The sequence below is a fragment of the Sylvia atricapilla genome, chromosome 1, assembly GCF_009819655.1.
Source record: "Sylvia atricapilla isolate bSylAtr1 chromosome 1, bSylAtr1.pri, whole genome shotgun sequence".
NCBI classification, from domain to species: Eukaryota; Metazoa; Chordata; class Aves; order Passeriformes; family Sylviidae; genus Sylvia; species Sylvia atricapilla.
Genome location: NC_089140.1, coordinates 77,756,151 through 77,774,773, shown reverse-complemented (window position 1 = coordinate 77,774,773; position 18,623 = coordinate 77,756,151). Strand labels below are relative to the sequence as shown.

Genomic DNA, 18,623 nt, shown 5'->3' with positions numbered 1-18,623 from the left:
TATGTACTGTGACAACCTTGATCCTACCATATGTCAAGAATCCCCATATGGTCTTTCATTTGTAGCATCCACAAAATTCACCCAATAAAGGCAAAAGGTACAGCCTGGCTACAGACCCTCTGTCATTCAGCTACAAACAGCTGGCAGTGCACATTACAAGGCTTATTTAAAGCTCAAGTACTTTCACCCATCCTCTCCTATAACTAAACTTGGCACGTAAAAATGTGAAAATAAAAATATCAGCCTAGTGTAGTATTTCAAAGAAGCATTCAGGAAGCAGACAGCCTGTCTTGCTCCAACATGGAGAACCCTGTGGCTGAATGGAAGGCCCATGCTCTGAGAATGTCTCTGGTATGAAAAGACAGCTCCTCTAGGTGTGAGGTGCAGAACTTACCACGTAGCTGCTCACACTTGCTTTTGGTAGTCTGAAGCACTGGGTCCTTTGTGTGACCATCTTCTGCAAACATTTTGAGTTCAGATAAATCTCCACAACTGGCTCTTGATTAGAAGCAGAGGAGGTTTTTTTGCACACAGGAGTGTTCTCCACAATTCTATGGACTTGTTATTCAAGGAATAATGGGTTAGAGGCATAAGTACAATCTGAACCTTTTTCTGGGGGAGCCACTTCAGTCTCAGCATTTACAAATTTTTTTAGCTTTAGCCTCCTCAACTGTAGTTGTTTGACACTTCACAAGCTATTTTCAGCTTGCTCTTGGCACAAATAGCACAATAAAGAAACAGCTTTAAATCTAGTTCCTCCAAGTTGAAGGAATAAAGGGGACTGAGAAAGGTGGCTGTATAGGTATAGGACTAGAGCTGCTGTCATTTATGGAGGTTTAAACTCTTTTCCATCCCCACTTCAGTCAGCATAGATTCCCAGAACACCTAATTTCAGTCAATTCCTGATCTAGAGATACCCTTCATTGTGAGAGGGCAGGAAAGGACAGGCAAGGTACACAAAATAAGTTTATATGCAGTAGGGAGACAGTAGAAAGAAAACCAAATGAGCCTATAAGTTTATTTCCTACAATAAGTCCCCAAGGTTTCCCAGAGTCAGCTTCCAGGATGGGAGTGGTGTCAACAGATGTCAACAGTGGCAACAACAGCTGGCTCTCAGGAGTATTTGCTCCTGTCAGAAAAATTTGTCCATCTTTTCCTTTCTCTGCTTTGACTCTGGGGTAATACAGGCACTGTTAGGAGAGTTTCAATTACAAGACTGTGTTTGCAAAAGTACAGATGTAGGTGATCCTCAAGTGGCCCCATGTGACCCAGCCTGAATCCAAAAGCTGAGCTGTGGTAGCATTGTCATGAGTGGCTTCACCAGGGAGCAGTACACCAGGTAAACCAAATTACTTCAGTCGAGTTCCCTCAAGGAACTGCATGTTGTGCTGTCTTTACACAGCCAATCGAGGTGCCAGCAGGCCCCTGTGACAAACTGGATATTGCAGAGCAGCAAGCACAGGGCTAATCCACAAGGGAGGAAGGAAACAGGAGCTGAGAGAGGGGGAAGATAAGGAGATAAACTAGGCCCAAGTTCCATCCAGAAGTTTTGGTGAGAAGAAGTAGAAGATTGGGTCAGAGACAGGGATGGGATCAAGGACAAAAGTGGTGTAGCTGGGACAGGGACTGATGGCTTGGGCTGAGCTAGGTCATGGGCAGGGGTGGGGGAAGTCCCAGAGGAAGCTTGGCAGGGGCAGTGAGGGCTAACAGCACCTTTGGTGTCATGGTGCTGGAGTTCTCTCTCAAGGCAGGAATCCAAAAATTTGTGTTTCAAACAGTATAATGTTTTAGTTCAATAAGTAAAGTATGTAAGCACTTTTGATTGCAGCAATCAGAACACCAAGTACTGGAACAAAGAATTATGTTTTGCTTCTCTGAGGGTGTTTGACACTCTTTTCTGTGCACTCACTTCTCCTGCCTTTTAGGAGGTACATCGTAGGCAGCTGTCATATCAGTTTGATCATCCAGTCAGGTGTGCATTCGCTCCTGCATTACTGACATTCTTGTAGCTGAATGAGAAGAGAATAAAATACTACAATAGAAGCCAATTCTGATCACTATCAAGATACTGATATGGTCACTCCAGCTGTTAACTGAAAGGCATTTTTGTGGTCATAGAAGCCAAACAGTGAATACCTTATTCAGCTATTTCTTCAGTGAAACTTGCCAGTGAAAATGCAGCAAAAAGTCTGAGATCTAACCTATAGAAGGTCATGGAGAAGTCTGGCATGAATAAATCATAAGGGAAGCTTATGGTAGTTGAACACATTTTCATCTTTTGCACATAAGTAACTAACTCTTTAGGGTAACTGGGGTAAGAGACAGAAATAACCCAGATAATTGTATTGTCAGAACAGCAAATATATCCATCTTTGGAAAAACTTGTATGCAGACTTCAGTGGAGTAGAGAAGCCTTTTAAAATCGATGGCTAGTGCAGGACCTCCTGGGAGGCACATATGCTTTGTGTTATAGATTGAGCTGAAGCCAGAAACGTTGGGGTAAAGCAGGGTTCACAACCCACATATCCCTACCTGGCTATAGGCATGAAGCACCACTTCTTACGGTATAAATAGAACAGTGTAGTAAAACTAAACTCAGATACACCTATCACCATAGGACTTTGGGTTGTCCAGGTTACAATTATTATCAGAGGCTTGCATAAGAGTCAGGACTTAAATTTGGATTGAGGTGTTCCAGTAGTGACTTATCAAAGTTGTTGTTTTGGGATTTGATCAAAGCTCTTTATTTTATGTGCTTTGCCTGCAAATTTATGAAATACCTTGTGTCTGCCTATGCCATTGCAGTCAATTTTTGTAATTTATGCAGCCAGTAGTTATATAGAAGAGGAGAATTATATCCACTGCAAATAGAAAATTTTAGATATGTCTTACTATAGCATCTTACATTTGCCCCAGAATAAATGACTCTATAAGCAAGAGAATCAACAGGGAATTAAATTGTAATTACAGTTTAGATATTCACTATAAAATTCACCTTACATGAATAATAATCTTAATAAATACTTAAAATTTGCATAGCATGGTGAAAGAAAAAAACCTCTCTATTATTACGAAAATGCTTATGGTTTAAACGGGCTCGGGAAAATCGCTACATACGGGAAACTGCTGTTGTTCTCTTCGCCTGGGTACCGGGAAAACCAGGTTCTGCCAATAAACTGAACAGAATGCTCCCTCTTGTGGTGTAAGCTCGGGAATAGCAGAGCACAGGTCAGCAGCTGGAGGCCGGGGGAGGCCGGCTGCTCCTGCAGCTGCAGCCGGAGATGACAGGTTTGGGAAGCCCTCTGCGCTGCGAGGAGCCTGGACTTGCTTCTGTTTTGTTGTGATTGTAAGTGCGAGGAAGGCGGGATTCATTTGAAAGGCCGAAAGAGGGGCACAGGTGAGGGTTTTAACTTGAGGGGTTTGTTTATTATTATTTCTCTTTTCTTGTTTGCTGGTCATCTCTCTCTTCCTATGGAGTGAAATGGAAATCTCCCCAGTCATCCCAGCATAGGTACTCCTTACTGATCCTAGCTTCTTCTGAGGAAAAAGTGCAAAGAGTGATGAGACACAAAAATGTGTTTGTGTGTGACAGGGATAGAGGCAGAGGGGTGTAAAGAGATGGGAGGTGGGCTTGTGAGTATTTTGGACTTGTGCAAATGCTGGGCTAAGAGACGTGGTTTGTGACTCTTGTCAGACCTAATACAATCACAGAACAAAGGCTTGATTATTAACTGGAAAAACAAATAATAGATATTAAAAATGAGGAAAGAGTATTTAGGATTGGCCTTGTTTCCGTCTGGAAAAGATGGAAATATGACAGCAGGTGACACCTGTAAGAGAGACAGGGCTGAACAAGGCTGTGCCTGAAACGTTGAAACTGGAGGGAAGAACACTGAGATACAGTAAGTGGCAAGAAGTGTCAGAAGGACCTGGCTAAGAAGACGGAGGTAGCTTGAGGGTGGGTATTTGTCAAAGCAGAGTAACAGTGTGGATTTCAGAAAAGCAGCTGTTAATCACACAAAAGGGCCTAGACTTGCCTGTTTCCACAACAGACCTGATTATTCAGCTTTTTGCAGGTGTCTCTGTTCTGCACTTTTTCTTTCTTCCAGATTCCGTCTTTCATTTCAGAAGAAAAAGGAGAGGATACTTTACACACCCCTAGTTAAGACAAAGATATTCAAAGGCTGTTTAGAATACCCATTTGCCTAACAGTATCACTTTTATGAAACAAGACATTCAGATATGTATCTTACCTTGATGCAGCTAAGTAACTGAAATGAGCATTTGACGAATTTTGAATTTGGCTGTTCTGAGATACATAACTTAGCGTGTAGGTGTATATTTAAAAGAATACTAGCTGGTAAACTGTGGTTACCCTCTCAGCCCTCTAGCTGCTGAAAACAGTAAAAGGATCAAAACCCCTTAAAAGCTGATAGTAGCAATGACTATTTCTGTGCCATTTTCAGTTGTACAGGCTTTTCCAAGCAAATGACTCAGAACACTTTTCTTTCTGAGATATATTGTGAACTCTGTGTAACCTGTAATTCAGCTACAAAAGTCTGATAGTGCTTGATTTCATGCAGGTGAGCATTCATTGCCTAAGCCCACATTTAAACAGAAATTTAAATAACAGCCTCTTTCATTCCCTCTAATATTACTTCACACTAGTAGTGTGGTGATTGGGCAATTTTACAAGACAATGTCGACAGTCTGAATGTCATGGCCTCATGGGAGCTGTTAGCCTTGATGGTCCCGGCCCAGAGCCCCACCCTGAGTTCAGCTCTGCCCAGGCCCTCGGCCCCTCACTGAGCCCGCGGACATGCTGCTGTGCTCTGCCCGCCTCTGCTTTACTCCATAGCTAAATTTTGGACCCACTTCTCGCCAGCCCTGGCTCACAAATACTCCTGGCTTTGAAATGAAATTGAGGAGAGGGATTTTCTCCCTTGACCTTGCAGCACGCCATCGCCGGGCAGGCGCCGGCGTTACCGCTGCCTCTCCGGGGATGCTCCCGGGAAAGCGGGCGGCTCCCTGCTCCCCCGGGCTACGGGATGCAGCGCGGGGGCGGGACGCGCCTCGCCTCCGCGGGGAGCAGCTACCTCCTTCTCCGACGGCCGAGGACGTGTCAGGGCGTGTCCCCTTTCCCTTTCTTCTTTTTCCTCGACTGCCCGACTTAACGCTGACTGCTGCATGCCTCGCCCTTGCGCTGCAGCCGCCCCCCCCGAGCCCGTCACCGTGAGCGCAGAGATATCGCGGCCGGGGGCGCGGGGGGAAAGGGTCCCGCCTGCCCTCCCTCCCTGTCTCCCTCCCCCAGCTGCCGCAGGGCGCAGCCAGCCCGCACCGCGCCCCGGGAGAGTGGGATGCTGCATCGGGGCAGGTGTGGCATGGAGAGCTCTGCGCCCCGGCGGCTGCAGAGCGAGGGTTAAACCACCGGGAAAATGCGGAGATACGAAGGAGAACTAGGAAAGTAAAACCCCATAAAATAAATATATGAGGAAAAGATTGGCTTGCGGACCCTTTCACGAAAATATGAGGAACTGTCCCTGCCCGGTGAACCGGCTGTATCCGTACTCCTCCTTTCATCCTTTCACGCCCGGGGCTTTTGTGTGACCGCGGGGGGACAGCGGGGGCTCCCGCCGCGCTGCCAGGTCATCTCTGAGCCTCTCCTCTGGCGTTTCTGCCGGCTCCCCGCCCCGGCAGCGGCTGGGTGGATGCTCGGCACACCTACAGGTTGCAGGGTGCGGTGTGTGAAACACAAACTAAAATGCATTTTATTGCCCGATAGTTTTCCTTCACGGGAATGTCCGGGAAGCGCGACTCCTCGCACCGCACATCACACGGCACGCCACGGCCCTCAGAACACCCTGGCGACCGCGCCCTCCCTCTCCACATGCCCTGCTCCCCTTTCGCTCCATATCCATCGAAAATGCAAATCGGACTTAACCTTATCACGAGGCTCCCTACTACACGTCTCTCACTCGGTCCTTGTCCCCAGATAAATGGGAAACAGCTTCCATTGTTCTTGCTGAAAGATGGTGCTGTTGGCTTTGAAGCCCCGGCGTAGCCGGATCGCGCCCCTTGAGCCAGATGTCTCCCCAAGACGTGCCACCGCCGTCCGTTCCCAGCGGCTCCGCTCCACCGGCATTCCCGGGCTGCGGGTCCCGGGGCCGGTCACCCGGCCCAGCCCAGCCCAGCCCATCCCTGCCCGGCCGCCGCTCGGGGAGCAGAGGGCGCCTCAGCCCCGCGCACCGCCCGCCGCCGCCGGGCTCCCGCAGCGCGGAGCGGGCGCGGAGCAACGAGCAGGGCACCCCCGGGCCCCGCCACAGCCGGGCTGTAAAAAGAGGGCGGTGGGAAAGTGCGGGCGGCGGCCTCAGGGGTGCTTTGGAACAGGGGGAGAGATGGAGGGGTACCAGTCCTGAAGCCCCAGCGACGTTCAGGCCAGCTCTTCAGCTGCAGGAGCGCCCGGGAGAGATCCATTCTCCTGAGAAATGTGTTGCTTCCCTCTCTTTTGCTGCCTTTTGTGTTTAACCGGCAGACCCTCTCCTTAAGCGTACCAAGAGCATCCAGGCCCGGGAATTTTTAGTCTCTTCCGCCCGTGCCGCCCCTCTCCGCCGTGCAAGCAGCTTTCCCGCTCCCCGAGAAGGCTGCAGGTGTAGGATGCCGGCTCGCCCGCTCCCTCCGCCGCGCAGTATCCCAGCTCCGCCGGGGACGGACCCTCCGCCCCATGGTGCGCAATGGCATCCGCGACCATCCGCGGCTCGGGCGGTGCGCGGAGGGTCGCGGAGCGCCCCGCACCCCGGCGTGTGTGTGCCCCGCGCCCGCTCTCCTCGGGGCAGGGAGGTTGGCAGCTCTCTTCCCTTTTTTTTGAGGGGTTGGGGGTGGGGGGGGCAATGCTGCAAGGTGCGTTCGCGGCCCCGCGATGTGGCCCCCCCCGCCGCACCCTGCACGGCTGATATTTAAACCTGGGGTCCGTGCGCCCCCTAAGCGCCAGCGCCGCGCAGCGCATCCCCCGCCCGCCAGCACCGAAAATAAATAAATAAAGCGTGTGGCTTTTGAACTGCCCACAGACTGTCACAGGGAAGGGGGGAGGGAGGGAAAGAGGGAGGGGGAGAGAGTGAGAAATGCAGAGGCAGCAGCCGCGGTAGCGGCGGCAGTGCTCCAGCAGGCACTAGGCACTCCAGTCCCGGCGAGCGAGCGGGCGAGAGCCACAGCGCTCCGAGCGAGGCGAGGGGGCTCTGGGCTACCTGGGACTCTCTTTGTGACACCCCAGCACACAAACACACCGACAGGGACAGAAGAAAATCACATTAAGGTAAGACGCGGTGTGTCTCACTTATGTCATTTACACAGCAGCCCGCGAGAGTTTTGCCATTTTTATCATTTCCCCCCCCCCCTTCCGTTGTGTCTCGATTGTGGGGAGAGGAGATGTGCGTGTGAATCGGTAAGAGCAGAGAGAGCGGAGCAGCCCGGGAGGCGCCTGCCCAGGGCACATTTTAGGAATATCGCTGCGAGGAGCTCGATTCCTCGAGAGGGGACCACCTGGGAGCGGGATCGAGGCACACAACGGACCGAAGGCGATTCCGTGAGATTTAAATGCCCGGGAAGGCTCTCTTGGGCAAGGGTGGGGGTAGCGGTGGGTGTGGTGGGAATAATAGTGGTTTATGCCCGATTTCTTTTCTGTGCTTTTAGCCCGTTTCCAAAGGGAGTCTGCTTATATAGTAATATTAATCTAAAATAAAAAGAAAAAAAAAAGGGAAAAAAAAGGAAAAAAAAAAAAAAAGGAAGATGCCCCAAGCTCTCCATGAAAGGAAGCACTGGGAGAAGAGCACGCACGGCGCCAGGAAGATGGCAGGGCGGCTGGGCGGGGGGCGGCGGTGCTGCAGGGAGATCGCGGGGGCCGGGCGGCTGCTGGGGGGCTCCGCGGGGTGCGGGGGGCGTCGGGGCGGGCGAGCAGCGGGGAAGCGGCTCTTGCCCATTGTGGACGGCGACAACGCGATCGTCCCCGGCGGGAGGCGCGGAAGCGGCGCTGCCTCCGCGGTCACGCGTGCGCGTGGAGGCGCGGACGCGCCGGTGGGTTTGAAGCGCCGCTCCCGGCGGGGCAGTACACGCCGAGGCTCCGGGGGCTCGGCTGCCCGAGCAGGGGCTACGGACCCGCCGTCAAACACGACAGGGACCGCCGCTGCCGCCCGCCGCGCTACGCCCCGATGCGCTTATTCTATGAATATTCACCGACTGCGGCCCCCACTTTCCACAGGTCCCCACCAGCCCTCTGGCTTCCCGTTTTCCCTCCACCAAAGAAAGCTACAAATGCTCTCGACCGTTTTCTTTCCCCTCCCGACCCGCCGTGTCGCCTCTCCCCCACGCACACGCGTGTCTTTTAAACGCGGCTCCCGCAGGGAAGCTGGGCGTGGCGGCTCACGCGGGGGAAAGGGAGGCGGACACGCGCACACCCCCGGGACACCCCACCTCCTGCCACGCCGGGTGGGCGCCGCGCGGGGGGATGCGCAGAGGAGGGGGATGCGGGGCGGCGGGGGGATGTGGACTGGCGGGGGGATACGGAGCGGTGGGGGATGAGGAGTGGAGGGGGATGCGGGGCGGAGGAGGATGCGGAGCGGAAGGGGATGCGGAGTGGCGGGGGGATACGGAGCGGTGGGGGATGAGGAGTGGAGGGGGATGCGGGAAGCCCCCGCCGCCCTGCCCGCGCCTTTGTCTGTGGCCGGCGCATGCGCGAAGGCGGCGCGGACGGGCCGGCGGCGGAACAAAGGCTCCGCGCTGCGCCGCGACCCGCGGGCGCTTCCCCCGAGCCGCCAGCCCCAGCGCGGGTTCATCGGCGTGACCCAGCGGTGCGCCCGCACCCTTCCTGCTCCGGCTGCGCCTGGCTTCGCTTTGGCGTCTCTTACTGTGCGCGATGACGGAGGGGACCCGTGCGCCCCCGCCCGTGTTCCCCCTCATCCCCCTCACCGACACAAAATTTGGCATTTGGGAAGGGGAAAGGGCCGGCCGTGCTGGCCGCCCCCTCCCCGCCCGCAGCGGGTGTCGGTCGGCGGCAGGCGAGTCCCCCGCCCCGGGCTCGCAGCGGCCGTGGGGGGCGGGGGTCCCTCCGCAGCAGCCCGGGGCCCTTCCTGGGTCCCTTGGAGCGGAGAGGGCGAAGCGGGTGCCGCAGGAGGCAGCCCCGCGCAGCAGGCACGCCGCAGGGACGTGCTCCCTGCCGGGTTCCGTCCAGGAGACACGCGTGCTCTGCGTGCCCGGGCGGGCGGTCTCCTGGAGCATCTCCCTCTGCCGAGGGGAAGCAATCTATCAAGAGAAAGATTGTGTGCGTGCGTGTTAGTGCGACATCTTGAGATCTCTTTTGTTCGAATTGTTGCGTCTCGATGCTGGCATTGGTGCCTGTTCCTTCTTCACCACTCGTCTTTCTCAGCTCTTGTCCAAAATTCGGATATATATCTCTCTTTAGAGGGAGCATGCTTAAGCCTGTTTGAAATGGATAATTTTGTAAGCTAATGACAGTTTCTCAACAGAAGAAAACTGGTTTGTTAGTCAGGCTGGAGTTAAAGCTGACAAAAGAATATTGCCGGTGGGCTGCTAAGCAGGCAACGGCAGTGGATTTTATTGCTTCCCCTCGAGGGTGATGAACATTCGCTAGAAAACATACACCCCAAGGCCCCTTGCGTAGCAATTACTTAATATTTCCAGTGTTTCCAATTAAAATCTCTTCTGAAGAAGCCATCAGAGCCCTAAAATATGCCTAAATGTCCCCTCTCTGCTTGCCAGATGCTTGCCAGGCACCACCTAAACTGGTGGCCAGGCTTCAAACGCTGAAGGATTTTTTGCCCTGCGTAGATGTTCCCATTAAGCCATGGAGAGTCTGGAGTGGGAGTGCCACACTGAAAGAAGATGCAGCATCTGCTGCTACTGCTGTCTCCAGGGGAGATGCCTTGTCCCACACAATCCTTTTGTATTCAAGGTGTTTCTGAGAATTCTAGGCAACCTTTAGGGGTGAGGAAAAAAGAAGAAGCAAGGACATGGCCAAAGGTTTTTTGCACTTGCTGTCTGCTCATTGTCTCACAGAACTTCATGTGAGGGAGAAGCTTTGTTTTGTGATCTCCCTTGCTAGTGCATTCTATGCAGTGGTTATTTTCTTTTTGTCTGGCTGTTTCAGTTTAGCCAGGGAGCACTAACTGTGATCTGCGGACAGAATAAACACAAAATGTTGGGAAATTTATGGTGGTTCTGCCTATTCTTGTATGCTTCATGTATGAAATAGCTGGTTGTGTAATACAGGGAAATCGTATGTAGCTGCCAAAATGCAATCATGCAACAGTATTTTTCTGTTGATTTGAACCTCTGAGTATATAGTATTCAGTTAAAATCAACATTAAAAAGGTAAAAATGGTAAAATCACTGTTCAAGTTATTGCCAGAAGCAATGATCTGGTGTAATATTTTCTTTCTCCCCCACCCTCTTCCATACGTCTTTGCATTTGAAATGCAGCACCCTCTGAAGCAACGTGGTGATACAAAGTTGATTTATTTCAAAGAGTGGAACACCTTTGGTGCATATCCTTACCCTAAGACTACAGGGTATGCAACCTCCATGATTTCTGAGCCATGTCTAAAGCTGTCTCCAGTCCTTAAGTGTTCGGATCTTTCAAAATCAAGTCTGTGGAATAAATTGTATTTTCCAAGTGAAGCTTCTTCTGTTTGTGCTGTGTTCCACTGGTAGCTTTGTCCCATGCAGTGAACCATGAAGTCCTTCAGCAGAACCTCCTGCGTACACGGCGGCTTCCTCCTGAACAATGGTAAATTCTTCCCTTGTGCCAGCACCCACCCATGGCCCAATGGCACACACTGAGCAGGGTAGGAAAAATGAGCTTGTTGCAGAGTAGAAGCAGGCCTTCCCATTAAATTTTGGGAGAGTTCTGTCTGGTTACATTTTCAGACACTTGGCTAACATTGAGCTAGTAATTATTTGGAAATCTGCCATGGAAAGCTGATCTTGCATTTTGAAAATTTTGAAAACAAGAATTTTAATTTTTTAATTATTTTTTTTTGTCCCATCTCTATGAAGAGTATTCTGCAGTGTTTTTTTTGTACATATTTGTGCACAAATTCCGGGTCTTGATTAAAGTGTGTAGGTGTAAGTGTAGTGTCCACGGGTGCAGTGTTAATTTAATGAGTAAAATCTAGTTCTTCAAGTAAGAAAACCGGGTGATCTTCCAAAATGTAATGAAGAGTATAATAATCAACCAGTATTCAAGGCTTTACCTTCATTCATGCAAGGATAATAAAGACAAATCATTTTGAGGTATGCTACAGAAGTATGGAGACTGATTAAAGAAAGATCCTTAGGAATGACTTGGGTTGCTTCTTCTGTGTCAATCAGGAATGAAAAGAATGAGGTAACAACCAGAGAAATCAAAGAAATTCTGAAAGCATTATAGACTTGATAACAGAAACCATATGCAGCATAATGGGGGCTTCATGCATTAGTAGGAAATGCTTTCAAGATTAAAAAAATATGCAGGGGGAAGAAGGGGGGGGAACCTTGCGCAGAATGGACTTTAAAGTTTTCCTTACAATATCTTGTATCTCTCAGTTCTCTTCCCTAAAAGTGATGCCACCTAAGCTTCTTACTTCAAGATGGAGAAATGTGATTAACATAAAAATGTATCTATTGGTTACTTGGTATGAAAATTCATAAATTTAAAATAGAAATAGATTGATAGCAATGTGATTCCTCAAACATGAAAGATTCCTGACTTGCCAGAATCGGAAAATAAATCCTTTGACTTTCTTCTGCACACCAATAAATGTGAAGAGATACTGATTTGTAACACATGTGGAATGGTCAGGTTTTGCCTGGGAGCAAGATGTGTAGTAATTCCGTCTTAAGTACGGTTAATGGAATTTAACTCTGAGGAAACAGTTTTATTAATAAAAACCTTCTGTCTTAGGATATAAATCACAGACTGATCTCTTTTGATGTGTTTGTTATTGTCTTCTGCAGAATAGGAATGAAGCAGTCTGTATAGTTGCCTGACTTGTTGGGTATATACTGCCAAGTACCCCACCAGTGCGATAGCATTGGGAAAGCCACATGCTTTTTAGTCACATGTTACATAGTTTAGATTTTAGCCTGGTAAGTGGTGCCACATATGATTATGATCTGCTGATCCAGGGACTGTTTTTTTAACCTTTAGGAATTTGAATGCCTTTTCAAAAGATTTTATTTTGTGTACACTGCCTTACCAGTTGTTCAGGGCAGCATGACCTGGTACTACATGTAAACCATAGGACTGGTGGCAGGATCTTCATTTTGATTAGAGACTTACTGTCCTTACAAAGGATACAACACTGAATGTATAGTAAGACTGGGCCTTAGCTACCAACCTTGATGGATGATATCACGATGGTGATTGTAATACTACTGATGTCTTGGCATGACGAGGATATGAATGCACTGCCGAAGCATAGCCTTTTCCTTCAGGCAAAAGCCTAGTATCTGTAATGACAAAGTTTCCCAAGGATTGATTTTAAAGACAGAAATCTATCCCATCATGACTTTGCGTGACAAATGGAAGCCAGTTCTGTATGAACAGTGAAATCAGGGCTGCTGGCTATCTCCTGTTTCAATAGTCTTTAAAATACTCGATGGATGCAGCACATAACCTCTGCAGAAGGACAGAGCCTGCATATAGTTTTTGAATTTAGTTGCTGCTGTTACTATTTTTCTTGTGTGATTGGTTGGTGATGGAGGGGCTCAAATTCAAAATTTCATCTTTCTGTGGTTAACTCTTTTAGGATGAAGTAGATGTGCATCTGCTAGACAAATTTAAGATGATTGCTGAACTATGGAGAAGAAATGAAACAAAGACAAAACAAAGAATGATCAAAATTATATAGAACTGATGCAACTGTCTCTCATCTTCATACCTTAGAAAAACACATGCCAAATGTGCACGAATCGGGATGTAGAAAGCAATGAAAACCCAATTACAAACATAGTCAACATGGAGGAGTTACACCATGAGAAATTCTTTGGTATGTGCTTGTCTGAGATAGACTGGAGCCAGAGAATTGCTACATCAGCTTCCTGTAATCATCCTTCCTCAAGGCAGTGAAGCGCGTCATTAGCAGAGAACGAAAACAAAAACAAAAACAGGGTAGAGGTGGTATAAAATTAAGAGTCTGGAAAAGGACAGGGTGAAACCTGTCACCACTGGATGAGGTGTTCAGATTATTTCTACATTTCCCTTTCATACACAGAGTTTCCAGTAACACAAAGTTGCTGTATTTTGGCCAGTGCTGGTAAGTGCATGATTGACTTTTGCTGCTAATTTTGCAGATCTGGTGGGAGGAGGCAAATTCAGGGAGATCTGAGCTGGTGAAAGCAGTTCTAGGTTTCTTGCTGTCCCCAGAAATCTAAAGCAAATGGGGAAGATGTGCTAGCTGCTGTATCCAACATTTCTTAACTAGATATGCTGAGATAGTGAGGCTCATTTTCCTCCAGCAGCCTCACTCAGCCCTGCATGTAAACCCTGCTCCAGTGAATGTATAGTTCGTACTGTGAATAGCTGGTGTCGCTGAAGAGAGGGTGAAAGATGTGTGTTGGCCACTGCTTTGCTTTTCAGATCTACAGGCCTTGCAAAAAGCAAGGGAGATGGAAGTTCTCCAGAAGATAAAATTAAAAATCAGTCCAGATTTTCCAGGCTCTTCCATTCCACACCTTGCTTGAGATGTAGGAGAGTACTGTTGGTTGGTAACTTTATTTCACTTGGAGCTTTCACTAGGAGCATGTGAGGCTTCTGTAGGGTACCTGACTGCTCAGGATAGCCCCTAAGCCTGTAATTCTTAAATTAGCAGAACAAAGCAAATATGGAAATGTGGAAAACCTTTCCTTGTTTGCAGTCCACACATGCTTTGTGCAACTCCAGCAATCATAGCTAAGAGCTTTCTGATAGCTCTACAATGCTGCGTGTAGGATGTGAGAGTTCAAGGAGAGTGACAAGTTGTCCTTGAAGATATCTTTTTTTCTGAAGGATCTGGTATTACTCACAGGAGAGAATTTTAGTAAGAGGAATTTATCCATTCTCTGCTTCTGTATGCTGTTCCCTTTTCTCATTTCCTACTGTTGGAGATATTAATCTCAAAAAAACCCATCCTCCAGTGAAGAGGTACCAGCAGAAACCTTTTAAGCTGCTTGTAGCCATCTGATGTTCGACCAGTATTCTGCATTTTAATGATTTATTCAGTGCTAGTTTCCCTAGTGATACCTAGCTTTCTGCATTTCAGCTTTCTGCATAGTGGCCCATCCTTCCCATCCAGTTGCCTTGAATGGATGACATTACCTTAATGAATTAGCTTTTAGAGCCAAGCTAAGTAAGAACTACCATGTGCACAGAAATATGATAGTTCACCGGAGTGCACTCTTTTCCTGTTCGTGTAATAGTGAGTAGAAGCCTCAACAGAGCACAAGAAAACTAATATTACAGTATTTTTTTATAAGCACTAGAATGATTATTAGGTCACTAAAAGTTCAGCTGTCATCCTCTTCTGTGGATGAGTCAGTGACTGACAGATTCATGAAGAAATTGTTGGTGCTGCTAGCAATAGGAATATGGCACTCCTTATGGTGTCTCATTTCCTGACTGAACAGCACACTGTATTGACAATCCACTGGGCCACGATGTATTGAAAGTGGCCTTCACTGCTGAGGCACCTTCTGTTACCAAGGGTTCAAACTGGACTGCAAATCACCTACAGGTGTTTTTGCAAACACTTCTTGGAATGTCGCTGTTACCAAGACATTATGGAGCAGAGCAAACATATCAGTTAACAGACGACGAATGCTTGAAGCAGGATAAATACTGTGTCTTTAAATACTTGCCATGTGTGTTCTGAGTTGGAGTTGATATATGGAGTATGGTGTTGAGGGAAATGAGCTGGCGTTGCATGCTCTCACAGCCATTGACCCTGTGAGGAACATCCGAGTGCCTCACCATCTGAAACACGGAGGTGATAGAGAGCAAAGGAGATTCTGCACTGACAGATTCATGGTTCAAAAGAAAATGTCTGTCCAGGAGTTTTCTGTGGAACAATGACAGTAAATTTACCAGCTGAGAACAGAAATATTTATCTCAGTAGCTTTTATTTCCCTTCTACTTAAAAAACAAGTTCTTTGGCACGTTTTCTCCTGACTGAAGAAGCTGTTTTAAATGCTTCATGTTAGAAACTGGATTCTAACCTGTTGGGATATACTGTATTTTCTCTGTCCATATTTGTAAATGTATCCCATTAAAATTTTTTTTGTTGTCTTCAAAATAATTTTTCATCTACCTTTGGCTCTGTGCCCTTCCTTGCCATGTTACTGTAGCTTACTTATCTGCATTTAAATTAAATTAGCATGGTGGCTATGTAGCCATTTCCCTTGCTTATCCTTTCTAGAAGTCCATATTTTCATCCATGAACTAACTCAGCCTATTTCAAGGAACACCTTGATAATCACACGGTAACATGTGTGCATAAGCAGACATGCAGAACACAGGAAGAAATATGTCATCAACTTAATTGTGTGCTGGCATTCATATGTAATGAGCAGAGGTATGAGTCCAGAACCACGTCTTGTAAAACTTTAATTTTAAACTCCATAACTCATGCTAACAGACCCCAGTGGTTTGCATGCATATGGCTCCCAAATCTAGATGTTCACTAAAGTGAGATCATATCAACATGAGAACTTGGTCTTAAACAAAGTTTCATGCAAATCCTGTAACAATATGGAAAACTTGGAGCTCTGCCAGATGAAAGCATTCAACAGTTTTAAACTTCTTACCATCTGAAGAAATATTAATGTGATTTCCTCTGCTGACTGAAAGGGGAGAGAATTTTTCGTTTTTACACATTGTTTTAGTTTTAAACAAAAGCGACTCTTGACTAAACTAAAAAAAAAAAAAAAAATCCACCAACAAACCAAAACCTTCTGTGATAGCTTGAACTGTCAGTCTTTTTTTCAAGAAGAACTAGATTTGTTTGATTCCTGTAGAAAATTAAATTGCTGCAAGCTCATAATTAGACTGCATTAGTGAGTTGAAAAACCTTCCAGAACACAGTTTTAGGGGAAACATTTGCTATTATGAAAGACAAAGCTTGTCTGTCAAGCTGTGGCTGTGCTGGGTTGCATATTGCATAAAGGCCAGTAGCTGTCACAGTCATACTGGCCTGGGCTTCTTTTATAGAGAACCATTCTTTGGATCCACTTCTAATTGCTCTAGATTTTGATTGTGTCTAAATAAAGCATAACATCCATAAATGATAGAGATGACAATGTGACTGCTGTCTACACTGTGGATGTTGCCATCAAGTGACTTCATGATGACAGATATATATGTCTTTTCTTCTGAGGGACAAGTTTGTAGCTACACAAAATAGTGAAGACACAAAATAGTTTTTGGTCTTTGTAGAGGGTCCCCAAGTAGGGGGTCAGGGAATTGAAAGGTATTGATTTGGATCATCTGCTGTACATTTTGCTCCCCAAAAAAATCCCTCAAAGGATATTATTTTCATTAGTATTACAGCTAGTCATCTCAGTTAACTGACTCCGTACACAGAGAAAACTTACAGTGTTGATAGAGCCAAAATAATAGATAAATATAAGGTTTATTCACAGCCTGACGTCCGCCCACAAGCCCTTTCAAGTTTTGAATACTAATGCTTGTTTCAAGTACGTGGAAGTTTTGTGCATTAGAATGAAAAAGCAGAGTCCTCCCTAGTCCTGCGCTTCCTTTTCAACACCCTTGGAATTTGGCTATGGGTCTACTACCTGGTCCTCAGTATTTTAATATTTTTTTTTTCTAAGCTTCAAGTTCCTGACTTGAATCTCTTGCCTGTCTCACCCTGCCGTCTTTGGAAACCTCATCTCTGATCAGCCTTAGGGATTCCACTTGGGAAGGAACTCCTCTGGTCTTCTTAAAGCAAACAAATAAAATCAGACTGTCCAAGGGAGCCTTCAGGGCTGTCTTGCAAAAACAGTGGCTTTGGTGAGACTACATCTGTGGTTGGAAGTCATGGGCTGCTGCACTAGTGATGTTCATTGACTTCCTGCTCTGGAAAGAAGACCAAAGAGATGACTTAATTATTACAGATGCCCTGTTTTATCTTAATTAATCTAGCCATATGATCCTGGTCCCCTGATCTAATTAGCTAGGGAGATAGTTAAATAAAACTTCATGTATCTAGGCGCATTTAGCTATTTGTGGTTAAATCTGCTCACGGTTCCTAAGAGACTGTATTTCAAAGTTACAGAGTCACAGCCAGGAATTTCACATACCTTCATATGAAATAAAAAATAGAGAGAGTTCATCTTAACTAACGCAGTGGAATATTTTTTAATCTTAGCAATAGGTCTCACAGCTTACAGTCATTTTAAAGACTTTCATGGAAACAAGAAGTCATCTTTCTGTGTTCTGTCACTAAGGACCAACAAGTAACTTGCTAGTCGTACCCGGGTTGTACACGAGAAATGAGATTTCCATTGTTCATGTAGATAATTTTGGATTGCATGAGGAAAAGAGTGTCTCTTTGCTCTGTAACAGATGACAGATGATCAGTAAGCTGAGTTTAAATTATTTAAATAATTTTTAATTAATAAATCATAGTAAAAAATTCTTGACTGTGGAATAACTTCTTATAAAGACAGTATTTGGTAGTTGTTGGGAATATGTGGTCAGAATTACCATAAAGATTTTGCTGACAAGAAAGGGAAAACAAGGCTAACAGAGGTCCATTCCTTAGTTAAATGTTTAGAACCAGAATAGAATAAATTGCCTTTTAACTATCCTAAAATGGACATTGAGGAATTTCCTTTTTTGTATCTTGCTTTGAACATTCAAAGATGCTACTTTCATGGGTCATATGCCTCATAAAAGAGAGCTACTGCTCAAGTGGATGCACATGTAAACATTAAAACTGATCAAACAGGACCTATGAAAGGGAGAAATGAACACTGGTGTCCTGCAGTGGGAAGAGGCAAATGATTATTTTAAGACTAGGTAAGAAATAACCATTGGGAGATTGCTTAAATGTGACTCATTCTGCCTTGGGGCAAGGAGAGGAAATATCTTGACTTCTCTTGAGGTATCTTTCAGTCTTGTGGTTTGTGTGATCAGAGACATGGGGAACCTTTGGAGTGAGCCAGTTCTTGAGTGCAGAAAATAAGTTCAGGTGAAACAAAATCCTTCCCAGGTGTACCGATTTTTGCAGTGTGTCTGAGCTCTGTTAGTATTGGGATCCAAAGACAAACCCTCTGATAAGATGCTTTATGGGCATGGTATACACTGGAAATCAACACACAAATAAGGCTTTCCTAGAGCTGGCAAGAGTCTAGTTTATTGATGCTGAACAGCATAGGTTGCTAAATGGAGATTTCTCATAGCACTTTTGACAGAATTCTTTAAATGGGCTTTAAATTTGAGGCTATTCTTCAAGTTGGAACTGATGTGCAAGAAGGGGAGTAAAGCTTACAAAAATGATTGAGGCTTTTCAATTCCTAAGTTTTATTTCAAGACAGTGATAAGTAATCATGTGTGTATGTTTGAAAATTTTACTCTTCAAGCCCAGAATGAAGTTTTG

The 18,623-nt window shown here is 46.6% G+C and overlaps 1 protein-coding gene across 3 annotated transcripts in view; it reads left to right on the top strand.

Annotated features, from left to right (window-relative positions):
- Window positions 1-7,112: 7,112 nt before the first annotated feature.
- Window positions 7,113-18,623, top strand: part of BASP1 (brain abundant membrane attached signal protein 1) — a 51,018-nt gene continuing 39,507 nt past the window's right edge. Inside the window, exon 1 of one of the 3 annotated variants that reach the window (XM_066326319.1) lies at window positions 7,113-7,309. The gene's annotated coding sequence lies outside the window, so the exon portion shown is untranslated. Of the gene's footprint in view, window positions 7,310-7,356; window positions 7,580-13,280; window positions 13,305-18,623 lie in introns of those variants that run through there. The other 2 variants (XM_066326326.1, XM_066326335.1) reach the window with 2 other exon arrangements.